The sequence below is a fragment of the Oncorhynchus tshawytscha genome, linkage group LG14, assembly GCF_018296145.1.
Source record: "Oncorhynchus tshawytscha isolate Ot180627B linkage group LG14, Otsh_v2.0, whole genome shotgun sequence".
NCBI lineage: Eukaryota > Metazoa > Chordata > Actinopteri > Salmoniformes > Salmonidae > Oncorhynchus > Oncorhynchus tshawytscha.
The window spans coordinates 26,442,655-26,462,449 of NC_056442.1; the positions used below are offsets into that span (position 1 = coordinate 26,442,655).

Here is a 19,795-nt window from a genome sequence, read left to right on the forward strand (position 1 = left end):
GTATGCTGGTAATCATTAAGGACTGGGGAGTTTTTCAGGATAAAAATAAACAGAATGGAGCTAAGCACATGGAAAATCCTATAGGAAAACCTGGTTCAGTCTGCTTTCCAGCAGACACTGAGATTAATTCACATTTCAGCAGGACATTAACTGAAAACACAAGGCCAAATCTTGCTTACCAAGACGACAGTGAATGTTCCTGAGTGGCAGAGTTGCAGTTTTGATTTAAATCTACTTGTAAATCTATGGCAAGTCCTGAAATGGTTGTCTAGCAATGATAAACAACCAATTAGATAAAACTTGAAGAATTTAAAAAATAATAATGTGCTTATATTGCACTATCCAGGTGTGGAAAGCTCTTAAGAGTCTTATTCAGAAAAGACTCAAAGCTGTAATCACTGCCAAAGGTGCTTCTACAAAGACAGGGGTGTGAATATACTTATGTAAATGAGATATTTCTGCATTTCATTTTTAATACATTTGCAAAAATGTCTAAAAACATGTTTTCACTTTGTCATTATGGGGTAATGTGTGTAGATTGGTGAGAGAAAAAATATATATTTAATCCACTTTCAATTCAGGCTGTAACACAACAAACTGTGGAGCAACTCAAGAGTTATGAATACTTTCTGAAGGCACTGTATGCCATTTAGCAGTGCTTTTATCCAAAGAGACTAGCACACATTTCCGTATAGGTGGCCACAGCAGGAATCAAACCCACAACCCCGACAGTGCCATTCTCTAGCAACTAAGCCGTATAGGAGTAATAAATCAAGTAATAAAATGATGTGTACACATCAGGATAGAACTGTTACAGCATATATTTGAATGTGCTATGTTAAAGTATTACCGTATTTACTGTTTTTAAAGTGGATAATGTCTTGGACATGCAGTAGTATATAATACAACAGCAGCATTGACTATTGGTTCTCTCCCCTTGTTGTATTTCCCCTCTGTCTACATACAACACCCACTCAACCTGACTCCCCAGCACCAGACACCACCATCTCGAAAGGCCACAAGGTTGAGCAAGTAACAGTTGAACAAGTAGCACAGCTTCCTGTTTCCATGGCCGAAAAGATAATGTTTTGGTGGGGGTTGGGGGTGGGCATTTCTCCCCACTCTGCACCCCGACTTTCCACGGCTGTGCATGTGTCAATCTGGTTAAAACATGCTCTTTGACGGGATCGCCTTCTATTGACTACTGAGCTCTGGTTGACAGAGGAAGATGGAGATGAGAGAAGGAGTGGAGGAGGTTTTGTAATGGACTCTCCATGCTTCCTTCCTGAGTCCCTTTTTTAATCCCGCTCTTCTCTTCTACTTCTCTCCGTCTCTTTCTCTTGCCACATTTCATTAAGAAAGAAAGAGGAATACAGATCAAAAATGCACTGAAAGCTAATCCATAGGCAGGATGCAGCTCTCACACTCGTCCCCATATATATACACACTGCTCAGAAAAATAAAGGGAACACTAAAATAACACATCCTAGATCTGAATGAATGAAATATTCTTATTAAATACTTTTTTCTCTACATAGTTGAATGTGCTGACAACAAAATCACACAAAAATGATCAATGGAAATCAAATTTATCAACCCATGGAGGTCTGGATTTGGAGTCACACTCAAAATTAAAGTGGAAAACCACACCACAGGCTGATGCAACTTTGATGTAATGTCCTTAAAACAAGTCAAAATGAGGCTCAGTAGTGTGTGTGGCCTCCACGTGCCTGTATGACCTCCCTACAACGCCTGGGCATGCTCTTGATGAGGTGGCGGATGGTCTCCTGAGGGATCTCCTCCCAGACCTGGATTAAAGCATCCGCCAACTCCTGGACAGTCTGTGGTGCAACGTGGCATTGGTGGATGGAGCGAGAAATTATGTCCCAGATGTCCTCAATTGGATTCAGGTCTGGGGAACGGGCGGGCTAGTCCATAGCATCAATGCCTTCCTCTTGCAGGAACTGCTGATACACTCCAGCCACATGAAGTCTAGCATTGTCTTGCATTAGGAGGAACCCAGGGCCAACCGCACCAGCATACGGTCTCACAAGGGGTCTGAGGATCTCATCTCGGTACCTAATGGCAGTCAGGCTACCTCTGGCGACCACATGGAGGAAAGAAATGCCACCCCACACCATGACTGACCCACCGCCAAACCGGTCATGCTGGAGGATGTTGCAGACAGCAGAACGTTCTCCACGGCATCTCCAGGCTGTCACGTCTGTCACATGTGCTCAGTGTGAACCTGCTTTCATCTATGAAGAGCACAGGGCGCCAGTGGCGAATTTGCCAATCCTTGGTGTTCTCTGGCAAATGCCAAACATCCTGCACGGTGTTGGGCTGTAAGCACAACCCCCACCTGTGGACGTCGGGCCCTCATACCACCCTCATGGAGTCTGTTTCTGACAGTTTGAGCAGACACATGCACATTTGTGGCCTGCTGGAGGTCATTTTGCAGGGCTCTGGCAGTGTTCCTCCTGCTCAACCTTGCACAAAGGCGGAGGTAGCGGTCCTGCTGCTGGGTTGTTGCCCTCCTACGGCCTCCTCCACGTCTCCTGATGTATTGGCCTGTCTCCTAGTAGCGCTTCCATGCTCTGGACACTACGCTGACAGACACAGCAAACCTTCTTGCCACATCTCGCACTGATGTGCCATCCTGGATGAGCTGCACTACCTGAGCCACTTGTGTGGGTTGTTGACTCCGTCTCATGCTACCACTAGAGTGAAAGCACCGCCAGCATTCAAAAGTGACCAAAACATCAGCCAGGAAGCATAGGACAGGTGCCTAGTGGTTAGAGCATTGGACTAGTGACCGAAAGGTTGCAAGTTCAAATCCCCGAGCTGACAAGGTACAAAATCTGTCGTTCTGCCCCTGAACAGGCAGTTAACCCACTGTTCCTAGGCCGTCATTGAAAATAAGAATTTGTTCTTAACTGACTTGCCTAGTAAAATAAAGGTACAAAAAAAAAGGAACTGAGAAGTAGTCTGTGGTCCCCACTTGCAGAACCACTCCTTTATTGGGGGTGTCTTGCTAAATGCCTATAATTTCCACCTGTTGTCTATTCCATTTGCACAACAGCATGTGAAATCTATTGTCAATCAGTGTTGCTTCCTAAGCGGACAGTTTGATTTCACAGAAGTGTGATTGATTTGGAGTTACATTGTGTTGTTTAAGTGTTCCCTTTATTTATTTGAGCAGTATATATATATATATATATATATATATATATATATATATATATATACTATTTTATAGGTTTTCCTACACACACAGTGGGAAGAACAAGTATTTGATACACTGCCGATTTTGCAGGTTTTCCTATTTACAAAGCATGTAGAGGTCTCCACATGTCTACAAAGGCACCTGTCCACACACTCAATCATACAGACTCCAACCTCTCCACAATATAGATATATGTATATACATAGACCTGCACAAGGCTATGGGCTAAAGGATATATATATATAGAAGGCAACAATATACAATTATTAGAAAATGGAAGAAGTTCAAGATGATAATAACCCTCGGTCTGGGGCTCCATGCAAGATCTCATATGGGGCATCAATGATCATGAGGAGGTGAGGGATCAGCCCAGATATACACGGCAGGACCTGGTCAATGACCTGAAGAGATGGGACCACAGTCTCAAAGAAAACCATTAGTAACATATATACATATTACAATCCTATACATCCCCCTATACATATGTCCAGGCCCATCTATAGTTTATGATCCAGAGGAGGATATATATGGTCATATATCTATGAGACAAACATACATATATACATTTGGAGGAAGAATAGGATATACATATAGGGGGATACGACTGCACCGTATTGAGGGGAGGATGGATGGGGCCATGTATCGCAAGATCTTGGCCAACAACCTCCTTCCTCAGTAAGAGCATTGAAGATGGGTCGTGGATCGGTCTTCCAGCATGACAACGAGGGGCGGGGCGGCAGGGTAGCCTAGTGGTTAGAGCGTTGGACTAGTAACCGGAAGGTTGCAATTTCAAATCCCCGAGCTGACAATACAAATCTGTCGTTCTGCCCCTGAACAGGCAGTTAACTCACTGTTCCTAAGCCGCCATTGAAAATAAGAATTTGTTCTTAACTGATTGCCTATACATAGTCTCCAGACCTGAATATAGAAAATATATAGAGCTGAAATATATATACATACATACATGCATATACATATAAACATATCAAGAATACATATATATCTGTAATTGCAAACAAAGGTTTATATATACATACATACATACATACATACATACATACATACATACATACATACATACATACATACATACAACATACATACATAAAACAAATGATTTACTTTTAAAAAATTGCCTACAAAATACATACATACTTGTTCTCCCCATACATATATATATGAGAGAGAGAGAAAAGTAAAGAAGGAGTACAGTGATCTCAGAGAGAGAAAAGTAAAGAGGAGAGTGATCTGAGAGAGACGTGTGGCTGAATACGTGTGTGTGTGTATCTCAGGACTACGTCTCTATAGTGTGTGTATGTGTGAAATTAGAGCCAGCAGCAATTATGGGAGCTCAGTTTGCCCTGTTGAGTCTCTATATTTCGACAGCACAGAAAGAACATCTGAGTGAGTAAGGAGAATGAGAATGTGAGTCTTTGTTTACAGCTCTTCTCCTCTCCTCTTATGGTGTTGGGCACGTCTCTACAAACAGCCACACAGGAGGCAGACAAATCAAATCAGGCCGCATCCAGCGAACAGAGGCGGGCCAACACAATAACACTAAAAGAACACTGTTTCATCAAACACAGTGACACTCACAGAACATCAATGTGAGAGATAAAGCGAGTGTTCATCCTCCTCTTCTCTGTGCTCCACTTTTATTGATCTCTCCTCTTTCCTCTCTCTTTTCTATTCCCCAGGTACAGCCATGTTCGCCCGGCAACTGCATTTAAATAGAAATGAGCTGTGTGAATGGTTGGCTGGCCCACTCCCATTCACTCCCAATTGACTCAACAGACAGTGAGTACTAACGGTGTGGTGAGACACTCAGTAGTGAACACTGATTGTTATGACTCTACCAGCCATTGTTCATGTCACACCGGGACTTATCAGGCCCACTGCATCCAGGGGAGCATCATGGGAATAATAACTGTCATATCATTCTCAAACATCATGGAGGTGGAGAGTACAGTCATTTGAGATTGGTCAGGGGGTAGTTGGTTGCCCAGGGGGTAGTTGGTTATCAAGGGGGTAGTTGGTTGCCCAGGGGGTAGTTGGTTATCAAGGTGGTAGTTGGTTGTTCAGGGGTAGTTGGTTGTCAAGGGGGTAGTTGGTTGTCCAAGGGGTAGTTGGTTATCAAGGGGGTAGTTGGTTATCAAGGGGTAGTTGGATCCAGGGGTAGTTGGTTTCCCAGGGGTAGTTGGTTATCAAGGGGGTAGTTGGTTGTCCAGGGGGTAGTTGGTTATCAAGGGGTAGTTGGTTGTCAGGGGTAGTTGGTTATCAAGGGGTAGTTGGTTATCAAGGGGGTAGTTGGTTGTCCAGGGGTAGTTGGTTGTCAGGGGTAGTTGGTTGTCCAGGGGGTAGTTGGTTGTCAAGGGGTAGTTGGTTGTCAAGGGGGTAGTTGGTTGTCAAGGGGGTAGTTGGTTGTCCAGGGGGTAGTTGGATGTCCAGGGGGTAGTTGGTTTCCCAGGGGGTAGTTTAGGGGTAAATTGGTTCAGACAGAGGTTGGCACACAATGCAAATTGCTGCAATTAACAGTGCATCATTTATTTCTCTGTAGGCAGAATGGCAGCTAGTTTGGAATGATTCCTCCTGCCAGTATGTCCTCGATGCTTGACTGACATGAGCTATAATAATCCATCCCTGCCATCCCAGTGAAATACAATAGGACTTTGGATAATGTGAAAGAGAATGTGTCTCTGTGAGAAAGATCAACACTAGGAGAAATGACTGCTGTGGTACATTTTCAGTGGAAGCTGGGAGAAAAATAACACTCATTGGCAACCTAACTGAGGCAGAGATCCACCTCATTTATTTCTGCTAATTATTTCAGTCAGAGAGAGAGAACAGCTCTGGTGCCACTCTGTGTTTTCTATGACGTTTGTACCCCAAACACAATAGTGGGGTGTGTGCGTGTGCATGTGTGTGTGTGTGTGAGGGAAAGGGGTAAGGTGGATGAAGATGGGGGAATGGAAGAGATGTATGGTCAATGCTGTTAATTAATTACCCTGTTATCGGCCCTTAATCATTTCTACACTACATTATGTGATGTCAGTCCATGATGCAAGCAGTATCGTGTCTCATTAACAAAGCTTGAATGTGATTCTATACAGCACGTGTCATTGTGAGAGGCTATGAGTGTAATAGATGATGATGATTTGAAGGAGGATGAGGTACCCTGAACTAGTGTGACAGAACAATGTGGACTGTATGAGGCCATGATCGGAATATAGGAACACATATTGGTATTAACAACCAATTAAGTGACAGATTGGATCAGGGGTCCCAAAGCGCTGAGGGGAGCTAGCCAGCATCCTGCTGGGAGATCTTGGTTGCATTCCAAATGGCACCCTATTATCTATAATAGTTCCCTTCTTTTGACTGGGGCCCATATGGTTTAGTGCAGTGTATAGGGAATAGGGTGCCAATTGGAGCACAGGCTATCTCTATGCATGATCAATAATTAAGTGATCGTCAGACTGCACAGGCAGTCCTTCCTAATTCACACATTACAGAGGCAGTTTAATCTGCTGTTTGCGTAACAACATTTTATAGCGTGGGTTGGGAGGTTCTCTTTTATCCCTTCCTGGCACCATTACTATTTTGGAGTTTCTGACAGTGCAGGTCTAGATGAAAGCCCTAAAATGAAAGACTTGTCAGACAGCTGTAATAGGTTGGACACATAAGATTAGCATTTAATAGACATGGGGGAGAGGGAGAGGGAGAGAAAGAGCATGAGAGGGGGGGAAGGACAGGGAGGAAGATTGTGTGCGTGCGTTTTCATCATAGAGGAGTGAACAACAGCTCTACCTGAACACCTGTGAACACACCGATGCAAGCCCCACCTTTCGGCGAGAAACGGGGTGAGGAAGGATATGGACTACAGTAAGATGATGCAATATGAACAGTATCTTATCTTCAACCTATATCGTGAACAAACAGAGGGTTTCTCTTATTCTGTTCTGTTAAACTTCCTAATTCCAGGAATAGAGTGTCTGCTCGGCAGCAGCTCAATAATGAGTAACGGGCTAATTAGGCAGGTTGTTTATTACGTCTTAAAAGCTGCAGTATCTGATATCTGTGAGCTCAGCTGAGCACGGCTCTTTCCCTGAGAGGCAGCTCATCCAGTCAAAGGCAATAGCCTCTCTGGGCTGTTGAGATTATCGTTGTTTACGGCTGCTCGTACAGGTCCTTTTATAAAATAATCCTGATTTTGACCAATTACCCATATTAATTACGTCAGCTGGAGGATTCATTCACAGGGCCTCAGCTTGCTGGGTGTTGCGTGGCCGAGCCATGAGGGGTCTTGTCCTGCAGATGGTTCAGTACAGATAATGCAGGGATTTGCCTAGCTAGGCTAGCTAGCCAGCAGCCTTAGCCAAAGTCAGCACAAAAACAGAAGGAGAGAACGAATGGATGAATAGGCACCCCATGTCAGGTAATCTATGACAGTTTCAGTGTACTTAGTGGTCGAATCGAGGAAAAATAGAGGATGGAGAATGAGTAATGTTCTCTTCCTGGTGCTGCTAGCAAGGGGTACTGGATGGTGGCATGTATTCATGGATGCCAAGGGAAGCCAGGCTTCCCCAAAACATTTACCAAGAAAAGGAGAAGAAAAACATACACAATAATTTATCTTTCATCTCTCTGTGTTTCATACATTTCCTTCAATTCGTAACAGGCTGAATGTACTGTATTGCACCGGAGAAAGCATCCGAGCAAACGAAACAGCGCCCCTGTCTCAGTATGTGCACCGTATCTATCTGATGCCAAACTTCATTATTGACAGAATTTGGGGGGTATTGTTTCATCTCATTGTGTTGTTGTCCTCTGGTGGTTGACTAGCTAGCTGAAATTAGCCCTTTCCTAAATTATCCCATTGATGGAAATAGGAATTTGGACTTGTGGTGTTACTTAATTCTCTGTTCTTGCCAATGATTATAACGGTGATTCTGATCCAACCATATTGCCCCTCGCTTGATGGAATGAAAGTTCAAAATGTTGCTAGATGTAGTATATTAAGGTTAACTAGCTAGCCTGGCGTATCGTTGCCCATGAAAGGAAGTTAGGCTAGCAGCAAGTATTTTAGCGTGTGTATTGTATGACATAGACCGTTTAGGGAACATGAAAGAGGAGGATGGCATTGGGTGAGTCAACATGTTTTTCTACCTCTACGCAAACACACACACACAGAAATCAGTAGCGGACACATCATATTTAGCTTACGTTGATTGGACTAAATCATTTTTGGTATCTTTTAGTTGTCACTGTATTAGCCTAAGCATAGGTGATTAGATGATGACATGTTGAAATGGTGCTGGAATAGTGGAGGCAGCACCTGTTTTAACTCTCTGTGGTTCTAAATCAATAGTTGTTTAGTAGTCCGAAAATGTAGAAAACATTAACTTGCTTGACTATGCTGTAGGTCATGTAACTGTTTGTTACTTGCAATATGCTTTGTGGACTTCATCGGACAGATGTTGTTTTCCGGTTTTGTAATCAAACAAATGTGTGCTTTAATTTATTCTGCCATTGTGTCTTCTTATTGTGTCAGCCTTAGGATATAGAGCAAACAACGCAATTATCACAACTCAACAAAAAAAATGTATTGGCTTCCCCAGTGATTTTTACGCACACACACACACACACACACACACACACACACACAAACTTTTCCTCTTTCTCTCTATTTTTTTTCTCAGTCTATCTCATGCTGATGCCACACAAAGAGACGTTAATTAAATCTTTCCATTTAATTGTTTTCGATCTCCTTTCATTTATTCGGTGTAATAAAACCTGCTGTCCGAAATCATCTGGCTGGGGCCAGAATAGAGCAATTAATCCCCACTGCAGTAGCAGTAAAAAAAAGAGTTGACCCTTCATATTCAGCAGGCGTGAGTACACTATATATTCGACAGCACATACAAATAAAGGAATCTTGGTTGAATTCAAATAAATCAGTATATCTGCAGATGAATTAATAAATGAATCATTCCTCATTAATTTACTCACACTCATTCGGTCATTTACTTATGTATTCATGCAGTGGTTCACATGCTTGACAAAGTCCATACAGTATGATACAACAACATGATAATCAGAAAGCCTGGACCCAGATACCAGCAAGACCTGAGGAGGAAGACATCTCATAGGGACTCCATTCGTAACACTTCACCAAACCTCCTACTCATTAGGCTTTAGCCACACAGACAGAAAGGCAATAACAATGGAAGTCAACTGTAGAAGAGTATAACAGTATAACAAATGGAGCCCTATTTCCTATATGATGCACTACTTGTGACCGGAGAAAAAGTAGTGCACAATATAGGGAATAGGGTGCCCTTTAGTACTTCAGCTAAGGCCAGTACGTAAATCGCTTTGGTACACCCAAGTTCAGTTCAGTAAATCTTTACTGTCCCTGGGAGACAATTAGAGTGCATCATAAGAGACACAAGATAAGCAGCTCAACCAACACACAGTGGCTTAGAGTTCCAACACAGTTCTTCAGTCAGCATGCATGTGTGGTATTCAAAGCACTATCATTATCAACAGGATCATTCAAACATGCGATTGTACTTATTGGAGGTTATTCGTAAGGTCTAAATGGGGACTCATTGTGAACATTAACGATCACGGCCTCGGTGTACTGTACTTTTTACAGCTCAGCACTTAACACGGAAACCCTACATTTATACAAATACAGTCTAGCTAACCAAGTAGAAAATGGCCTCTTAGTTATACCATTATAATGTTCCCTCCCGTGTTCCTCTCTGTAAACTACAGTAGCACCAGGAAACCCCTGGCACTCCCCATATCCCCAGGTTGTCACTCTTAATGTTAGGCCATGGTCTGTGACAGAGGCGTGTGGGTATTTGAGGTATTTGCTGTGGCCCGGCGCGGTCCAGCACTCCTCCTGTCAGATCCTGTCACCACGTCCTCTTGTCCTGTTGGTCTACCGCTCCGAGGCACCCAGCTGCCCAACCCACCCTGTGTGTTGGTGTGTGTGTGTGTGTGTGTCACTCTGTGTCAGGCTGCACCACTCTCACACAAAGCCCAGAGACCTCAGCCCTGACAGCAAGGATTGGATGAACAAGAGAGAAAGAGAGAATGAGAAAAACAGGAAAAGAGAGGGTCTGGGAGATTGCACCGACACACTGATACAGACAACAACACCGTTTTCATTATCTCTCTCTCTCTCTCTCACACAAACACACACACCTACACGCACACAGTTTTCTTCACTTCCCTTGTTGTTCCTAACAACTTTTGCATTTCATACGATATACCTGGAGGGTGAGAGCTGTGCTCGAGCAACAGACAAAGTGAAAACAACAGAGAAACAGTGCTGCTGATCCCTCCCCCTGGAGAGTCACGACCGCCTCCACCTGTGTGCCTACGCTCCTGTTACCCCTCAAAGAGAATGAACATTCAGGAAGTCAGGCTGACAGGACATGCTCTCTCTCTCTCTCTCAGACTGCATGCATTATGCCTCAGTGAGAACCATGGTTGTCAGGACTCATCCTGGGCTGACAGACACACCGCTTAGCCAGGTACTGTAGCTGTACTGAATAGGGTGCATTGGTTTAGAGCTAACTTAGCGTTAGGTGTAACATTGGATAAGGCACAGTATCTACAGTTGAAGTCGGAAGTTCACATACACTTAGTTTGGCGTCAACAAAACTTGTTTTTCAACCACTCCACACATTTCTTGTTAACAAACTATAGTTCTGGTAAGTCCGTTAGGACATCTGCTTTGTGCATGACACAAGTCATTTTTCCAACAATTGTTTATAGACAGATTATTTCACTTATAGTTGTCACGTTCTGACCTTTATTTCCTTATTTAGTATGGTCAGGGCGTGAGTTGGGGTATGCAGTCTCTTTGTTTTTCTATGTTGGTTTTTGTGTTCAGCCAAGTATGGTTCTCAATCAGAGGCAGGTGTCATTAGTTGTCTCTGATTGAGAATCATACTTGGGTAGCCTGGGTTTCACTGTTGGTTTGTGGGTGCTTGTTTCCGTGTGAGTGTTTGTCGCAACACGGTACTGTTTCGGTTTTCATCACATCGTTTATTGTTTTGTATTTCAGTGTTCAGTTCGTTTTTAATAAATCGTCATGAACACTTACCACGCTGCATCTTGGTCCGATCCTTACTCCTCTTCAGACGAAGAGGAAATCTGCCGTTACAATAGTTCACTGTATCACAATTCCAGTGGATCAGAAGTTTACATACACTGAGTTGACTGTGCTTTTGGAAAATTCCAGAAAAGGATGTCATGGCTTTAGAAGCTTCTGATAGGCTGATTGACATAATTTGAGTCAATTGGAGGTGGACCTGTGGATGTATTTCAAGGCCTACCTTCAAACTCAGTGCCTCTTGCTTGACATCATGGGAAAATCAAAATAAATCAGCCAAGACCTCAGAAAGAAAATTGTAGACCTCCACAAGTCTGGTTCATCCTTGGGGACAATTTCCAAATCGCCTGAAGGTACCACGTTCATCTGTACAAACAACAGTATGCAAGTATAAACGCCATGGGACCACACAGCCGTCATACCAGTCAGGAAGGAGACACATTCTGTCTCCTAGATATGAATGTACTTTGGTGCAAAAAGTGCAAATCAATCCCAGAAAAACAGCAAAGGACCTTGTGAAGATGCTGGAGGAAACAGGTACAAAAGTGTCAATATCAACAGTAAAACAAGTCCTATTTTGACATAACCTGAAAGGCAACTTAGCAAGGAAGAAGCCACGGCTCCAAAAGCGCCATAACAAAGCCAGACTACGGTTTGCAACTGCACATGGGGACAAAGATCGTACTTTTTGGAAAAATGGCCTCTGGTCTGATGAAACAAAAATGGAACTGTTTGGCCATAATGACCATCATTATGTTTGGAGGAAAAAGGGGGAGGCTTGCAAGCCGAAGAACAGGCAGCATCATGTTGCGGAGGTGCTTTGCTGCATGAGGGACTGGTGCACTTCACAAAATAGATGGTATCATGAGGTAGGAAAATTATGTGGATATATTGAAGCAACATCTCAAGACATCAGTCAGGAAGTTAAAGCTTGGTTGCAAATGGGTCTTCCAAATGGACAATGACCCCAAGCATACTTTCAAATTTGTGGCAAAATGGCTTAAGGACAACAAAGTCAAGGTATTCAAGTGGCCATCACAAAGCCCTGACCTCAATCATATAGAAAATGTGTGGGCAGAACGGAAAAAGCGTGTGCGAGCAAAAGGCCTACAAACCTGACTCAGTTACACCAGCTATGTCAAGAGGAATGGGCCAAAATTAACCCAACTTATTGTGGGAAGCTTGTGGAAGGCTACCCGAAACATTTGACCCAAGTTAAACAATTTAAAGGCAATGCTACCAAAAACTAATTGAGTGTATGTAAACTTCTGACCCACTGGGAATGTAATGAAAGAAATAAAAGCTGACATAAATCATTCTCTCTACTATTCTTCTGACATTTCACATTCTTTAAATAAAGTTGTGAAAAAAAAGGAATTTTTACTATGATTAAATGTCAGGAATTGTGAATAACTGAGTTTAAATGTATTTGGCGAAGGTGTATGTAAACTTCCGACTTCAACTGTATTTCACTGGTCTGTTATGACCATAGAGCATGTGAGGAGGAGGAAACAGTAGTGACTGTCACCCCAGAACATCCTGACCACCTATAATGCTAGGAGCAGTGAGAGTGGGGGAGGAGGTGTCTGTGCCTCTGAGGTCTGTGTGAGGACCAGAGAGGATTATGGCTTCTTCCAATAGATCTGAAAAAGAGCTGGAGTCAAGGCCACTCCTGCTCTCCTCTCCTCCCTCACCTCTTCCCTCGTTCTTCATCCACTTATCCTCAGTTCTCATTAGGTAGCTGACTGGATGACAGAGCTAACTGCCATGCTAACTGACTGAGGCAGCCAGAGCAACAAAGTGTTAAACAGCAAAATCATCCAGGCAGAGAGATAACAGCCTAGACTGACACAAAGCTACAGGCTACGTAGAGAGAGAAAACAAAACACTCGCTCACGTTTAGAAAAAGAGAGCACCCTGTGTGTGTGTGTGTGTGTGTGTGTGTGTGTGTGTGTGTGTGTGTGTGTGTGTGTGTGTGTGTGCGTGCGTGCGTGCGTGTGTGTGTGTGCGTGTGTGTGTGCGCGTGTGTGCATAGGCTGAGGTTAGCCCTGTCACAACTACTGAATAATAGGCCCTGTGACTTTGTGCCAACGGACCAACAGTAACAATGAGAGCTGCACCACCCTGCCTAGAGCTGAGCTAACCGACTGTCCACCGACGGCCCTCTGCTCTCAAAAACAAACCCCGCTAACACAGCCAACGCACGCAGGCAGGGGATTGACTCTCTATCATCCACACAGAAGGTATCCCAAGGGCTGGCTGCATGCTGACGGATAAGCACACAGCTCTGACATATGCAAACGCAATTTGTAGAGATCCAGAGATCTGGATGAAAATACTGCACGAAAGCACATGAAAGCTGGTTAGATGTAAATCAACATGTCACGTAACGACTCCTCGGATTAGACTGAGACTTCACACAAGAGTGCTAAGAGTTAAAGAAAAATGGGACGTGAAATCTCGACGCATGAGATCAGCTTCTTATATCAGAAAAATATCAATTAAGAGAGAGTCAAAAAGCCACCTGCAGGAAATCTCTGAGTGGCTGATGGGAGAGGAAATTCAGCTGCATCTAGAACGCTAAGCTGTGTTCTTTACCCTCCAACACACATGTCCATCATTGAGACAGCAGCCTGTTTGCATTTTGCCTCTGCCAATTCAAGGGTCAATGTGTGGATTGGAACGGAGTGTGGTGGAGATTCAGCAGCTCTGAATCTTATTACACAGGACAGATTGATAAAGATCTGATGGAGCCTAAGACAGAGAGAGACAGAGACAGAGACGGAGACGGAGACAGTGAGGGAGACAGAGAGGGAGAGAGGAGAGGAGAGAGAGAGAGAGGGAGAGGGAGAGAGGAGAGGGAGAGAGAGGGGAGAGAGAGAGAGAGAGAGAGGGAGAGAGAGAGAGAGAGGGAGAGGGAGAGAGAGAGGAAGAGAGAGAGAGGGAGAGAGATGAGAGGTGACTGCTGAGGGTGCGCACGATACGCACAGCAGAAACCGGAGCCCCTGCCTCGACGACAGCAGAACCGACCGATAGGGGACAGCTGGTACCATAGTGCTTGGATAACATCCATTGGGTGTGTGTGGGCGAGAGCAGTTGGGCACTTGGGCGTGTGTCCCGACTCCTTGGCTACCGTGTTCCCATGTGTATGACGAGCCATCACAGCAGGACTTGTGTTTCCCATGTGAGATATTCTACATGGATCTGTTAGGAGGAAGGATGTTAGGGTCAAGATGGAATCAAAACCAAGACCAATCCCTAGTTCCTCCAATCCCATAGGTACAGCATCAATACAGTGGACATAAAGACTATGATAAACACCTGTCACCAAGAGATGGGTCAGAACCACCTGGCATTTCATCTGACTACACCAGACCAAAAAGGATCACCAGAAATCAACTGAAAGAGAGGGTGAAAATGCAACATACCCAGAGAGGAAATCCCTGATCCCTGATTCTGGATTTGTACAGTAAAGCCCCAGAGTCCTTTTCACCCAAGGAGTCCAATGAGAAGACCAGCTCAGTGACTCAGGCAACTACGTTTCAAACGGCACCCTATTCCCTTTATGTAAATCCTGGTCAAGAGTAGTGCGCTATATAGGGAATAGGGTAACATTTGGGACGCACAAGGGAGCAGGGCAGGCTAATCCTATGTGTGTGTGTGTCAGTGTAAAAAATACCCACCATCCTTTAAGAAACAGAAATGTGACATTATAAACCTCATACATATTAATGAAAGCCATGCCAGGGAGGGATAAGGTTACTGTGTTCATCAGCAGCCTGAGGAAGGGAGGTGGAAAAAGTGACAATGAAATGGTGAGAGGGAGAGAGGCTTCTGTTCACAACGGGAAAAGCTCATTTCTGTTTGTTCTTACTGCAGGGGGGAACCACTCCCCATATACACTTCTGTTCTGTCGTTTCCACACCAATAAGAAGCTGGCTCACACACTGAGACACACCCAACAGACAGACCAGACGACACTCTTCTCAACCCCACAGCTGGGCATGGAGGAACAGCACAGATGTACAGTGCACTGAACACACACACACACACACACACACACACACACACACACACACACACACACACACAGTAAGGTCAACATACACACAGCATAGGAGCACATACAGGACATGCACACATTCACCCCCCACCCAAACTGCAGAGTGGGAGTGGCAGTGAGAAGGGAGCTCCCTCAGCCATCCTCAGACCGCCACCCATTGTCAAAGCACTGCAGCAGCTCCCGCTCTTCTCCAAGAACACCCCGCTCACGTCTCACTGCTCAGCCTCACACTGCACGGAGGCATGCACGCACACACACACGCACACACACACGCACACACACACGCATACACACACGCATACACACACTACACATTGCGTCCCATCTCCCCCACCCACACCCCATCATGCAGGGGTCTGCATAAACACCATGTTATCCTCCACCCTCACACTAAACCTTTCCACCCCACCACTCAAAAGGCCCAGTGCAAATTTAGTGTAAACTAATCAAGCACATAATTTGTGTAATTAAAAAACTGTGAAAATTGCTCTTTGGGTGGCATTAGACAGATTGAACAGCCTGTTCACCCCTCAGAGAACAATCAGGACTGTATTTCCAAACTGAATGAAACACGCTTGATGTTTGTTCTGGGGCATTCGAGGAAGGGATGTGGTGGATATGCAGACTGTCAAACATCTACACTTGAGTTATTACTCTGTAACCTATGAGAGAGAGAGAGAGAGAGAGAGATATATATCGAGACAGACAGATTTCAATTGTGTTTCCTCTAACAGATAGTCTAGTCTGCAGTCTGTGCAATTCTGCAAATAATAGCCTATCCCCTGTATGAAAAGATCCCATAATAGATCAATTGGGGGGTGAGCGCTCGGATACATTGAAGATAAAATAATCCCATTTGGGATCCCGAACTGTATTGAAAAAGGGAGGAATGAACCATATAACCTACATGTAGTCAATGTTCACAAACTGCCATCCAAGGAGCAATCCATAGTGGGTTCTCCTCCGTTAGTTTGGGGGGTGGGGAGTGGAGGGATATAGCGCATGCAGGGAAATCCAAACTGCAGGAAATGTCCACACCAAGGAAAGCCCCACTACAGCCTGCCCCACTACAGCCTGCCCCACTACAGCTGCACTGAGCTGGGTGAATCCCCACTTCCCATCTCTATGACGCAAGCACAATGAATAGAGGATCCGTTTTAAAGGGGGACCAATTGAGCCTTGCACTTGCACTTGCTTAACAATGATGCTGTGATTCGGTATCGGGTATAACGGTATATATTTATAGTTGGAAAAGCCTGTCATGTAATGTGTCTTTGAAGAACCTATAGATGATGGAGACATTGCTGCAGGATGGTGTTTTGGGTTGGGGGGGGGTTGACAAGTGTTTTTTTTCTCCAATCATACAGGAGTTATAAAGGCCTAGTTAACTAATTTTGTGGAAAACTGCTTGTATTTATTTTTTTACTATTAATTTGAATTCATCAGGGTGTGCTGCAGCACCCTCAGCACCCCTGCAGTTATGGATCCAGGCAAACTCACAAGGGAACTAAAGGTCTCTAGGATTTCCAATTGATAGGCTTTATGCCTTATCACAAAGAAACATCTTGTGTCAACTAATAAGCTGTATGCAATTGACATATGGACATTTGCCTTCAAATGAATTGAATGAGGCTTTTGTCCGTGGACAAATAAAGACATTGGTTCTACACACTGTGCACACCGTGTTGAGTAGCCTCAAGCACGGTTCCATATAGGAAACATCTTTAAGTATTTCAATCACGCAGCGGAACACTTCAGGGAAATGATGCAACATGGTATCTTATATTGATATGTGACTGTGCATTTTATCAACACAGCCTTTTACAATAAACGGAAACACAGTGACAGGGTTACATCTTGGTTGTGCTCACAATCTTCCCATCAATATTATTTGCTTGATTGTAAATCGTACTTCTGATAACTACTTTGCATTTTCAATTATTATTAAATCAATGGATCAAATCGAATATTAGAGCTACCCCACATGGTACATTGTTGTACCATATTAATCCATAGAGAATAGTCTACCCAGAACCCAAACAAACATCGAGCAAGTCAGTGTAGGGCAGATCGAGAATTGTTAAAGTGTAAAAGGCAATGACTTAGTACATATTTCAACACATCTGACATAAGTCCTCAACATTCAAAACTGAACACTTTTATAAACACATTCTTACCTTATATCCTAGTTTTTAGAGTAGCTCAAAGCAGGTGCGGTCGTAAGGCACATATTGCTGTTGTTAACATGAAAAACTGTTCCCGTAATTTTGCTGTTCTAGCCGCGGATCGGCTCGCATTCAGACAACACTCACAAACACGCTCAGTCAGTCTCTCCCAATCACATTGGAAGTGCGCGTTCTGGGAAGGGAGTTATGTTTAGGAGCGCGCATGGCACAGTGTTACGACCACGTGTCATCCGCTCGAGAAATTATGTATGACCTAACCTACTTTATTTATTAATTAATAACAGTCGCATTTCAGGTTGTCTAAAATATGTACAGGTGGAACACTATCCGTTCCTCAATGTAATCACTGAGACATTATTTGATGGGAGGACAGCTAAGGGTTCCATCATGTTGAAGGATCCATGTGTCAGTGTGTCACATGTCACTGTGCCATGAAAGGCAAGGAAATATATATATTCTTTCAGAGTCTTGAACAGGGTCCTTTACTTTTTTACTGTCCACTAAGTCCCTTGTTCCTGATAATGTTAGCTGACCAAGCACAATTTCAGTGGATGGTACTCAATAATAGGCTTCCCAGTGGTGTTTGGTCCCCAATGATATCCGTGGAATTCTACTCTCCTTCAAATTGGTAACTTGGAATGCTTTTTCAACAGTCTTGAAGGAATTCTCACATATGCTGAGCACTTGTTGGCTGTTTTTCCTTCACTCTGTGGTCCAACTCATCCCAAACCATCTCAATTGGGTTGAGGTCGGGTGATTGTGGAGGCCAGGTTATCTGATGCAGCACTCCATCACTCTCCTTCTTGGTCAAAGAGCCCTTACACCACCTGGAGGTGTGTTTTGGGTCATTGCCCTGTTGAATAATAAATGACAGTCCCACTAAGCGCAAACCAGATGGGATGGCATGTCACTGCAGAATGCTGTGGTGGCCATGCTGGTTAAATGTGCCTTGAACACCATCACACTTCCTCCTCCATGCTTCACGGTGGGAACCACACATGCGGAGATCATCCATTCACATACTCTGCGTCTCACAAAGACACGGCGGTTGGAACTAAAAATCAGAAAGACCAAAGGACAGATTTCCCCCGGTCTAATGTCCATTGCTCGTGTTTCTTGTCCCAAGCAAGTCTCTTCTTATTATTGGTGTCCTTTAGTAGTGGTTTCCTTGCAGCAATTCGACTATTTTATTTATTTGTATTTTTATTTCACCTTTATTTAACCAGGTAGGCTAGTTGAGAACAAGTTCTCATTTGCAACTGCGACCTGGCCAAGATAAAGCATAGCAGTGTGAACAGACAACACAGAGTTACACATGGAGTAAACAATTAACAAGTCAATAACACAGTAGAAAAAAAAGAGAGTCTATATACATTGTGTGCAAAAGGCATGAGGAGGTAGGCGAATAATTACAATTTTGCAGATTAACACTGGAGTGATAAATGATCAGATGGTCATGTACAGGTAGAGATATTGGTGTGCAAAAGAGCAGAAAAGTAAATAAATATAAACAGTATGGGGATGAGGTAGGTAAAATTGAGTGGGCTATTTACCGATAGACTATGTACAGCTGCAGCGATCGGTTAGCTGCTCAGATAGCAGATGTTTGAAGTTGGTGAGGGAGATAAAAGTCTCCAACTTCAGCGATTTTTGCAATTCGTTCCGGTCACAGGCAGCAGAGAACTGGAATGAAAGGCGGCCAAATGAGGTGTTGGCTTTAGGGATGATCAGTGAGATACACCTGCTGGAGCGCGTGCTACGGGTGGGTGTTGCCATCGTGACCAGTGAACCGAGATAAGGCGGAGCTTTACCTAGCATGGACTTGTAGATGACCTGGAGCCAGTGGGTCTGGCGACGAATATGTTGCGAGGGCCAGCCGACTAGAGCATACAGGTCGCAGTGGTGGGTGGTATAAGGTGCTTTAGTAACAAAACGGATGGCACTGTGATAAACTGCATCCAGTTTGCTGAGTAGAGTATTGGAAGCTATTTTGTAGATGACATCGCCGAAGTCGAGGATTGGTAGGATAGTCAGTTTTACTAGGGTAAGTTTGGCGGCGTGAGTGAAGGAGGCTTTGTTGCGGAATAGAAAGCCGACTCTAGATTTGATTTTAGATTGGAGATGTTTGATATGAGTCTGGAAGGAGTGTTTAAAGTCTAGCCAGACACCTAGGTACTTATAGATGTCCA

General features: G+C 44.0%; 1 protein-coding gene across 1 annotated transcript in view; it reads right to left on the reverse strand.

Annotated features, from left to right (window-relative positions):
- Window positions 1-17,768, reverse strand: part of slc8a2b (solute carrier family 8 member 2b) — a 108,963-nt gene extending 91,195 nt beyond the window's left edge. Inside the window, exon 1 of the mRNA XM_042297235.1 lies at window positions 17,598-17,768. The gene's annotated coding sequence lies outside the window, so the exon portion shown is untranslated. The remainder of the gene's footprint in view (window positions 1-17,597) is intronic.
- Window positions 17,769-19,795: the final 2,027 nt, after the last annotated feature.